The sequence below is a fragment of the Artibeus jamaicensis genome, unplaced genomic scaffold (genome assembly GCF_021234435.1).
Source record: "Artibeus jamaicensis isolate MK-2021 breed Jamaican fruit bat unplaced genomic scaffold, CSHL_Jam_final contig_2790, whole genome shotgun sequence".
Lineage (NCBI taxonomy): Eukaryota > Metazoa > Chordata > Mammalia > Chiroptera > Phyllostomidae > Artibeus > Artibeus jamaicensis.
Window position 1 is genome coordinate 2283533 of NW_026521616.1, and position 11228 is coordinate 2294760.

Consider the following 11228-nt stretch of genomic DNA (forward strand, 5'->3'; position numbering starts at 1 on the left):
AGTACTTACAAGGGGAACAGTAAGTGTGACCCTCACCGCTGGGCGTCAGGACGCGGGAGGAAGACCTGCGGGGGCTGTGTGAGCCCCACAGGTTCAGGCTCAAATCCTGGCTCCGCTGAAACCCTTGGAGCCTGTTTCCCCGCTTAGGAGGATAAATAAGAAAATAGATCATAAAAATTAGGGTAATAAAATCCTCCTCACTGGCCAGTGGGAAGGTGAACCAAGACAAAACACGGAAAGCATTTAAGAGAGCGAGCCATCTAGCACTGGTTTCCTCCCAGGGTACGGGGCCAGAAACTGTGTTTGTTTTTGTTAGTGTGAGATACATCGTCCAGGTCACAGGGACTCGGGGTAGGATTTCATAGGCGCTAAGGGTGTGGAGACAGGGAGAGGTTAGATTATCTTATTCCGGGATTTGGAACCTTGGCTCTCTTCAGATGTGTGTGTGTGTGTGGCAGGGGGCGGGGGAGGAGTCTGAATCCCCCCCAAATTCATTCATCAGTGTTTATGGAACATCTACATTGGGGCGGCTCCTTTCGTTTATTGTCTGTGGCAAAACAGACAACAAACCCTGTCCTCATGGGGCTTACATTCTGTGGTAGTGGCAAGGGGATAAAATATGTGTCATGAGTCTGAAATGTTACATCTGAGCGCAGGAGCGAAATGGCCACCACCGAACGTGTGCTGTGGACCAGCAGGGGAGGCAGATGACAAAGGTCCGCGTGCTGCTTTCATTCCTTTCGGAGACATCACAGGTATTCAGATTCCCCTGGATAATGAAACAGAAAAGCACCGAGGATTTGCTTTTGTTGAATTTGAGTTGGCAGAGGATTGACAACATGAATGAATCTGAGCTCATTAGAAGGACAATTCGTGTCAGTTTGACCAAACCAATGAGGATTAAGGAAGGCTCTTCCAGACCAGTTTGGTCAGATGATGACTGGTTAAAGAAGTTCGCAGGGAAGACTCTGGGAGAAAATAGAGAGGAAGAGGGGTCAGAGCCTCCCAGAGTGGAAGGGCAGGAGGGAGAGTCCACTGCAAAAAAGGTCTGGTCCAATCCGCAGCTGTACATGGACACCAGGATCGGGAACCAGCCCTCAGCAGGAGCATTCAGATGTCGTTCTCATGACAGCAGAGAATTTCCCTTGCCTGTGCACCCATGAGGAGGGCTTTGGCTTCAAGGGGAGCAGCTTCCACTGCATCATCCCCCAGTTCATGTGCCAGCGCGGCGATTTCACAAACCACAATGGCACCGAGGGCAAGTCCATCTATGGGAAAGAAGTTTGCCCTGGCTGGTGTAGCTCAGTGGATTGAGCGCAGGCTTGCGAACCAGACAATTGCAGTTCGATTCCCAGTCAGGGCACATGCCTGGGTTGCAGGCCAATTCCCAGCAGGGGACTTAGGAAAGGCAACCACACATTGATGTTTCTCTCCCTCTCTCCTTCCCTTCCCCTCTAAAGATAAATAAATAAATATTTTTAAAAAAGGTTTGTTGATGAGAACTTTATCCTCAAGCACAGGGGACCAGGCCTGTTCTCCATGGCCAACTCCAGTCCCAATATCAATGGTTTCCAGTTCTTCCTGACATGCGACAAGACAGACTGGCTGGACAGCAAGCACGTGGTGTTTGGAGAAATCACGGAAGGCCTGGGTGTCCTGCGAAAGACTGAGGCCCAGGGCAGCAAGGACAGGAAGCCAAAGGAGAAGGTGACCATCTCCTGCTGCGGGGAGTGCATGTGAGAGGCGCTTCGCCCGCGCTGCGTCTGCGGGTCCCAGATCGTTTGCCCCCAGGATCCAGCACTTGTTAAGCAGGGGTCCATGACCTGGCCCTTCTCGGGGTCCGCTTGGAGCTGCTCCCCTGCAGGCTGGCCTGGGCTTCCCCTGGCTCTTTCCCAAGCATGACCGTGGCCATGGCCGTGGCCTTGGAGCCGGCACAAGCGCCAGGTCCCTACCTTGGATGGCTGGACGAGGCCTTTGTCGCCAGCACCTCTCCTGGGCCCACCGGTGTGGCTGTTGGACATTTCTTGTGGTAAAATGAATCATAATTTATTTTGCCGGATATAATAAATCCTCCCCCCAATAAAATAAAATAAAATGTTACATCTACAGTCCTGTGTAGCTCAATGACAAGTATACGAGGTCTGTCCAGATGGTACCCAGCCAGGTAATATGAAAAATAGAGACATTTATTGAAGAAGATACAAGATACAAGAAACATTGTACACAGGACAATGACATCTCAGTCCCCTTCAAAGTAGGCACCTTGACACCTCACACCATTCTCCCAATTGCCATCAGCTGCTCCATCTTATTTTCCTGAACCTCACTGAAGTTCTGAAATCTCTTCCCTTTCAAAGGTGATTTTAGTTTTGGGAAGAGGCAGAAGTCACACAATGCCAAATCTGGGCTGTAGGGGGACGGAGTCACCTGGGTGATTTGATGTTTCACCAAAAATTTGTGTATGAGACGTGATGCACGAGTGGGCGTGTTTTGATGATGAAGCTGCCAATCACCAGTTGCCCATAGCTGCTGCCTTTCAGGTCATCTGAATAGTTTCCACAGAGAAATGTTCAAGCTTAATGCAAAATTTGATGCAGACTTGTTTCTCTAATCACTCAGTCATTTTAAACGTGACAGCCACACAGTACACATGCTCACTCAACAGCATCTACTGCCCCCACTGACTAGTCCCCCACTGACTAGTGAAGTCGTCATCGTTCACACATGCGCATTCCAAATCCACTCTCCTCAGCTGCCAGGCTACATCCATGGCTCACACACCGTTCTCATTATATTAACAATGGCTGCACTTTTTCCGGACAGACCTTGTATATTCTGAGAAATGCGTTGTTAGGCAAATCTCCTCACTGTGTGAATATCATAGAGTCACTTGCACAAACCTAAATGGTAAAGCCTGTGCCACATGGTGCAACCACCATGTACCTACACTCCCCAGCTATGAGCCTGTACACTGAGTCTCTGTACAGCGCAACGCGAGATGAAGTCAAGCACAAGAAACAACGAGGCGATCAGAGGCACAGTGAACATGGTACGTGAGGCTGCTGGGGTGACGCGCCGTCCTGTTTTACAGCAAAGTAGTTTCTATAAAGAGGGTGCACTCTAAAACAACAATAAAACTATAGTGCAGTAAATATGTAAACCAGTAACATAGCTGTTTGTCATTGTCCTCAAGTATGATGAACTGTACGTAACTGCACCTGCTCTGTGTATATACAGCCGGCAGCGCCGCGGGTCTGTTTACGCAGCATCGCCACAAGCCCGGGAGCAATGCTGTGACGTCATGAGGCAGTAGACATTTTTCAGTTTCGTATTACAGGATCGCCACCATATGTGCTTTCTCATAGGTATGTTTATACAGGAAAAACATAGTTATGCAAGGGTTTGCACTATGGGGAGGGGGCTTGGAAGGCAACTCCCCTGCAGATGGGGGGCTGCGCTGCTCAATAATGGTGATCATGTAATATCTAAATTCTTCCTCCCCAAAGGTATTCCTTTGAGCTATTTTCAAAGAGTTTCTCATCTTTCAAACATGGGTAACTCAGAAAATACTTTATTACTCCTAGAATCAAAGCCTCTGGAACTTTGGAAAGAGAATATTGGGAAATCTAGGTCTGAAGAGTGAAAAAAAAGTTGCGTGGTGTCTCAGCGCCCTCCTCTGGTCAAAATGTGGAACTCCAGAGAGACGGGTCAACCTAGGCCTGCTGGCAGCCCAGATGGCCGATAAAAGGAAATTTCTCTATTCTGCCTCAGGTCAGCTTCTTCCTGTAGTCCCCTCAGGGGCTCTCCAAATGTTCTCGACTTGCAACCCAAAGTCTTTCTCAGCCCAGTCTCTCACCTCCTGCATCACGGAAGAAACATAGAGGCCATCCGATGTAAGCCCTCAGCTTCCTGCCCGGGGCCTGGAGAAGACCTGTCTGAACCCAACTTGAGCCCCCTCTCCTGCAGTCCTATCTGATCCCGTGGGGTGAACTGGAAAGCCCTGCCCCTCCCATCTCAAAAAACCTAGACTTTGTCCCTCTCTCTCCTGTATTTTTTTTCTTTTTTCTTTTCTTTTTTAACCCTTACCCAAGGATACAGTTATTTGGTTTTAGAGAAAGAGAAACTGATCAGTTACCTCCCACACGAGAACATGGTCCGACTGGGGGATCAAACCCACAACTTTTTGGAGAACAGGTAGGCGCACAGGATGACACTCTGGACACCTGAGCCACTGGGCTACTTTTTTCTTTAACAGAATTTTTTAAAATGATTTTAGATTTACCAAAAAATTGAGAGGGAAAGTACAGAGAGTTCTCATATCCTCCATACCCAGTTTCCTCTATTATTAACACCTTACATTACTGTAATACATTTGGTACGATTAATGAACCAATATTAGTGCATTATTAAGTAAAGTCCATTGTTTATTCTGATTTTCTTAGTTTTTGCCTAATGTCATTTTTCTACATCTTTTGGAATTTCAAAGTATTTGAATTTTTCTGCATTAGAGATTTGTCCATCTCCCCCATTCACTTATTCAATCATTTATTAATTTCATTATGGACTCATGGATATTCATCTAATATAGATTTAATATAACTTTGCATTATAATCCAATAATACTTTATTTACTTTATTGTTCAAATTGTTCTCTCATATTTTTTAATGAAAGATTTTCATTACTTATTTTTAGAGAAGGGAACGGAGGGAGAAAGAGAGAAACATCAGTGCGTGGTTGCCTCTCACACGCCCCCTACTGGGGACCTGGCCTGCACACAGGCTTGTGCCCTGACTGGAAATCAAACCAGAGACCCTTTGATTTGCAGGCCAGGGCTCAATCCACTGAGCCACACCAGCCACAGTTGTCACTTATATTTTTAACTTCTTCCTTCTTTGGTGTTGGACACAAAAGAAATGCAATCAAGATTTGCCCAGGGATATTTATTGCAGCACTGTTTCAAATAGCAATACTGGAAAGAACCTACATGTCCATAAGGTAGGGGATGATCAAATGAGTTTGGGTAGAACCATTGTATAGAATACTGTGTGGCCCCTCCCCACTCCCTACCACCTTCTTTCAATGAAATTGATCTTCAAAATATAGTAATTAAGGCCGTAGGCCCTGGAGACTAGCTGAGTTTACATTTTGGTTCCATGACCTTGGGCAAGTCACTTAACTGCTCTGAACCTGTTTCCTCATCTGTCAAACAGTGATGACAGGAGAACCTGTTCACAGGAGTGTTGAGAGAATTAAATAATACCCACAAAGTGCCCGGAACTGTGCCTGACATGTGGTAAGCGTCAATAAACGTTATTTTTTTATTGAGATTATTATGGAAAGAGCTCCAAAACATCGTGTTGAACGAAAAGAGCAAACTGCAGCTCTCTGCCCTCCCATTGGACAAGCAGCAGCGTCTTCCTGCACAGCACCTACCTCAACCCTGGGACACAACGGCAAAGGTCGGAGTGAACGGATGTGGCCGTACTGGGCACCTGGTCACAGGGCAGCTTTTAACTCTGTGAAGCGGATATTGTCGCCATCAGTTCCCTCTTCACCGACCTCAACTACATGGTCTACCTGTTCCAGTAAGATTCTACTCACAGCAAGTTCAAAGGCACAGTCAAGGCTGAGAACGGGAAGCTTGTCATCAATGGAAAGTCCATCTCCATCTTCCAGGAACGAGATCCTGCCAACATCAAATGGGACGATGCTGGTGCTGAGTACGTTGTGGAGCCCACCGGTGTCTTCACTACCTTGGGGAAGGCTGGGGCTCAGACTGAAGAGTGGGGCCGGGAGGGGTCCCCATCTCTGCCCCTTCGGCAGATGCCCCCATGTTTGTGCTGGGTGTGAACCGTAAGTGTGACAACTCCATGAACACTGTCAGCAATGCCTCCTGCACTGCTTGGGCCCCTGGCCAAGGTCATCCATGATGGGTGACCTTCTCCGTTTAGAATATGGGCAGGCATCCTTTCCCAGCCATTGGGACTTTGGACCAGTGTGCTGTGGCGCACAGGTGTGCTGCAAAGATTTGTGAAACATGTGGTACCTGACCATTTGGTCAGGGGCACTGCTCTCTTTCCCCTTAGATTGTCAAAAAAATATATAACAACCAACACAACAATAGCCATCCAGTGTGAATGAATCAAAATTATACCTATTTTTTGTTGTGCCACAGAATTTAGTAATTCATTTATATGCACCATGAGATGAAAAAGGTTTAAAATCGCCACATTATAGCATCGGACTTGTTCATTGGGTATTAAACACCTGATTCCAGTTTAGAAACTGAATTCGAGAGACACTATCTCCCCCCAGTCTTCATAGCGAGGCAGCCAAGCAGCTTAAACACGACAGACAATCCAGACGGAACACACACAGCTCACTGTGGAAAGCTGGCTTTGAAGACCAGCCCTTAACCGTCTCTAACTAGTGACGAAGAGCCAGCCCTGTTCTTGCTCACGTCAGTGCATCCACTGATGCACCTTGGAAATGGAACACTTCACTCCACTCCGATCGCAGGCCCGTTGCTGAAGCCTCCTAGTTCCCTCGTTACAGCCGGTGTCCTGCCAAAAAGAACAGCCATCGCCTTTAATAGTTTGCCAAACGTAGACTCAAGTTTACAGATGAACATCCAAGGGCAGTTCCAGCTCTCTCAGCCAGTACGTCTTAAGGGAGCAAAGCCACACCCCATTTATTACAGTAGCTTGCTATATAAGTGTGATTTATTCAACGAACATACATTACACCTTTATATGGATCAGACACAGTTACCGGTGCCATGGATACAAAGATGTAAAGTGATTCTGTCAAACAGCACATTTTTACTGAGTGCCTACCAATTCGCTACGAAATGGGGCTGCAGAGGTGAATATGACAGACGGGAACCCTGTACCCTAGGGAAGTCGATGATACACTCAGGGAGTCCAGGAAAATGTAAAACAGAACCATCATTTTCTCCCCAGAAAGCTCTGATGCAGGTGAAGAAATGCATGTGCTTTATTTTTTTTTAAGATTTTATTTATTTATTTTTAGAGGGGAAGGGAAGGAGAGAAGGAGAGAAACATCAATGTGCGGTTACCTCTCATGCATCCCCTGCTGGGAACTGGCCTGCAACCCAGGCATGTGCCCTGACTGGGAATCGAACCAAGATTCTTTGGTTTGCAGGCCTGAACTCAATCCACTGAGCTACACCAGCCGGGGCTGCAGGTGCTTTCTTACAGGTAAATGTTTGTACACCAAACTTTAGAGGCTGAAAAAGCTTTATGCATTATTTGCAATTGAGATTTTTCTTAATACATAAAAGTGATACATGTTTTCTTTTCTTAGCTTGCGCCCTGGCTTCGTGGAGGTCGCCTTAGAAAAGACAGCCGCCCGGATGGTGCAGCTCCGGCCGCAGCGGTTCCCTGACCTCCCTGAAGCAGGCACCTGGTTGTGTTGGAAGGTTTTTCTGGAGGTGAGGCAGAAGCCGGGGGTCCTTTGCCTTCACTGCGTTTTTGATCTATCATATATAATTTGATTCCCGAAACTCTGAATGCTTAGAAAATGAAAACTTTTCCAGTAAGTTTAAACAGTGACAAGAACTGCTTGCTTTCCACGGACACGGTGGCACTAGCCAGGGCGGCCTGCGAGAAACAGCTGTGGGTCTGGAGTCCGCCTGCAGTGACGCCGTCCAAGACCAGAAAACGAGAGAACGGAAGGGCAAGCTGAAATTCTTCGAAGCGCCTTCCAGCCTGGCCTTTATCCCTGTGCCCGAGGCCAGTGAAAGCCTCGGGATTCCGTGGGGAGTGGCCCAGACCGGCAGCTCTGCAGAGTCCTTCGGAGCAGCTTCCCCGGCTGCCTCTTCCTGGGGGTCGCGTTGAATGCCAGGCAACAACTAAGGAGTAATTCGATAATCCCGAGTGTTGGGGGATTTTTTTTCAACTTTTTTTAGTTTCTGCTTGAAAATGGATTACATTCAGTGCCACATGGAACCAACTTAAACCTGTTTTCTTTCCTTTTTTTTTTTTTTAAATCCTCACCCAAAGATTTCTGTATCGATTTTAGAGAACGAAGAACGGAGAGAGAAAAATATCGACTGATTGCCTCCCATATGCATCCCAACCAGGGACAGAACCCGAAACCTAGGTATGTGCTTTGACTGGGAATCAAACCCACGGCCCTTTGGTGTACAAGAGGATGCTCCAACCAACCTGAGCCACCCAGCTAGGGCAACCTGTTTTCTTATGCAAGAAGTTATACCAAGGTAGAAGCTCTATCCATTCTAAAATTAGGATTCTGAATAAAATTTTAAAAATATTTACTATAGTAAAGTACGTATTCAGGAATGTCTCTAGGGATCAGGAGAATGTTCAGCCATAAAACTCTGCTAGAGCCTGGACCCCAGACCAATCTGGGGCACACACCAGGCAACTGGTGAGACCTGGGGCTGCCTGGGAGGTTCCAGAACACGAGGCTATTTTTAGCCTGGCACAGATGTCCAATTCCCAGCTTAGGGAGGGGGAGAGTTGGGTGGGAAGCAACCTTACTTTCATCGTTTATTTTATTAACCACTTAGGATGCGGAGTGCAGCGAGCATCACCTGGTTTCATTGCTGGTTTTCCTTTTCATATTCCTTCTTGCTTATTACTTTAGAAACACCATTCTTCCCCTGGGACCAGAGAGGGGTCAGGGAGAAAATGAAATTGACCAAAGTGACAATGAATGAGGGCAAGGAAAGGATAAATATTCCGTCCAGCCCCATCAGCAGAGGGATTGGGTCCAAAAAAACACTTAGCCTCACAAATTGCTCGCTTATCTTCCCTGTAGTGAGTTTGTTGCAAATGGTTTGGAAAACCATTGCTGTTAATCAAAGGCGACAGGCCCGCGGCTGGAGCAGGGCCAGCCCGCGCCCAGCAGGAGTCGGAGTGGGGCCTGGATTCATTATCTTTCTCCGGTCCAACACTCAGAGCAGGTTTTTGTTTGATTTCCGAGTGAGATGGTTAGGTCATTATTTGTTAAATTCCAGCTTTTAATTAGCGGATCTATTGAAATGAAATGCCTGAAAGAGGCTCACATGCCTCTAAGTTTTCGTTTGGAATTTATAATTCTCGCTCTTTGGAAAAGGTTACTTGGGGACCTTAAAGTTTTCTTTTAAGAAAAAATCCTCAAATTATATGCTCTTGGGGGAAGGGAGATGCCAGTGTGCTGGACATAGTCTTTACAAATGATGCGATTTGTGTTATTACCCACGCCCAGGGACCTTGTATTGGCAGAAAAAGAGGGGACACGTGCCTTTTCCCCAGGGTGAGCCCAAGGTGAGAACTAAGTCACCGAGGAGGTAGTGAGTTGGCCAGGAGAGCGGATAGCCAAGGACCTGGTTTCAGACGGAGTTTTATTTACCACTTACCCATTCCTGATTCCCCCGGAAGATCGGGATGGATCAGCCTTGGTAGTTTTTTGTCCTTGGGGATTAGCTTTCTGCACGTGGGAGGAACATTGTTCAGACTTGGGGTCGAGCAGCCTTCTCCCTACTCTTACTTGCAGAACAATCGTGTGTCCGGCAGGGGGCGCGCCACCGCCTGATTTAAAGTTCTGCCTCCAACCCTCCGGAAGCCACACCCCCACCATCTGCCTCCAGCGTGTGCTTTTCTTCCTCTCCCTGTGTTGGTTTTCTTTATCGACAGCAAGGATGCAGATTACAATCTCTGAGCGTTTTGAGAGGCTGTCAAGGCCGGCGCCCCGGTTTTCTTAATCTTTTCACACGCATCGACGCTCACTGCACGGGCGGCAGAGGGAGCTAGAGGCACCCCGGAATCGACGCCATTCCCTGCAAGACTCCTTCATTTGGGCTCTGCAGGTTCCCCCGACAGCTGGTGGGAAGCCTGTCTACAGCACGGGGTGAGCGCGCAATTAATGTCTCTCCTCTTATACCCTCTGGTTTGGACATTTTATGCCTTTGGGCCACGAACCCCATGAGGGCGCAGACTAGGGGTGTCCTTTGATCTATTACTGGCACCCAGCACAGGGCCTGCCTGACCCGGGTACCCCATAAACACTCAATGGATGAATAACTAAATTCATGTAAACCACTATCTTAATAACTTCATTCTCTCCTGTACTGAGCATGTATTGAGTGCCAGACCCTGCGGAATCAGAGACTGAAAATGTAAATCCCGTCCTTAGGGAGATTACAATCTGGTGACAGAGAAAGACAGGAACCCAGGCAACTGAAATTTCTCGCTTTCCCCCGTTAGTGGCTAACTGACTTCATTTAGCCAGCAAAATCATACCGGTCACATAGTAGGGGTGCATACTGGCTGGATAAGACAATGTCCTTCTGAAATTCAACCATTTCTTACCTTAGCAGTGAACTTGACTCCAGCTCTCTTCCCAGGGTCCAGGGTGTGGGGGCGGGGCTGGGTTCCAATTCAGATGCCCCCACTCTCCCCTTACTTTGAAGCTCCAAATTACACTCTACAGCCTGTATTTCCTAGGACAGCAGGCCTCTCTGCAAAGGTCACTTCGACCCCAGGCCCTTTGGCTGTGCATCGTCTGTCTCTCTGAGTGATTTTCCTCAAAAGGGGAGATGAGAAAAGAGCCCATGAAGAAATAGCACTTTGCCTGAAGCAGTTTTGGGCCTTTGCTGCTATTGAGGTTTTGTTTGCTTGTTTCGATTTTGCAATCGAGTATAGATTTGATGTTCCGCCTCCCCATCTTGCCTTCATCTCTATTCTTAATGATCACAGCTACTCCCATTATAGGGACAGTAAAGGAGATGAGACTCTCCCTCTTTACAGACAATGCACAGAAGAAGCCTAGAAATGTGAATTGTTTTCTGATGAGCAAAGTGTCACATTTTATAGAAGATTAGCTTTGGGGATTGGAGGGGGGCTCTCACTGTGGCCCGAAGCAACTAGACACATCTCCAGAGCTCTGATGGGCCAGAAAGCTGAGTAAATGTTTGGGAAATGGTTCGATGAACATATTTTGGTCTCTGAAAAAGGCTAGAACATGAAATAAATTTTTTTAAAGAAGACTTCAAAGCTTTTTGACTCTTGCAACAAGATGCAAAAATTTTATCTTTATACTCTCATGGTATTGAAAATTTACTAGGAATTTTTTAAAATCACGCAATTACTCCAGCTCCAGCTGGGTGCACTGTTGTAAATCACATAATGTCTGTCATTTTGATTACAAATCTTCCCTCCATAGCCCCTCAGCAAGCCAGCGAGGGTCCTGATGACTACAA

At 47.1% G+C, this 11228-nt stretch overlaps 1 pseudogene; it reads left to right on the forward strand.

The window, feature by feature from the left end:
* The first annotated feature begins 663 nt into the window (after positions 1 to 663).
* Positions 664 to 1740, forward strand: LOC119061975 (peptidyl-prolyl cis-trans isomerase E-like; annotated as a pseudogene).
* The last annotated feature ends 9488 nt before the right edge of the window (positions 1741 to 11228 follow it).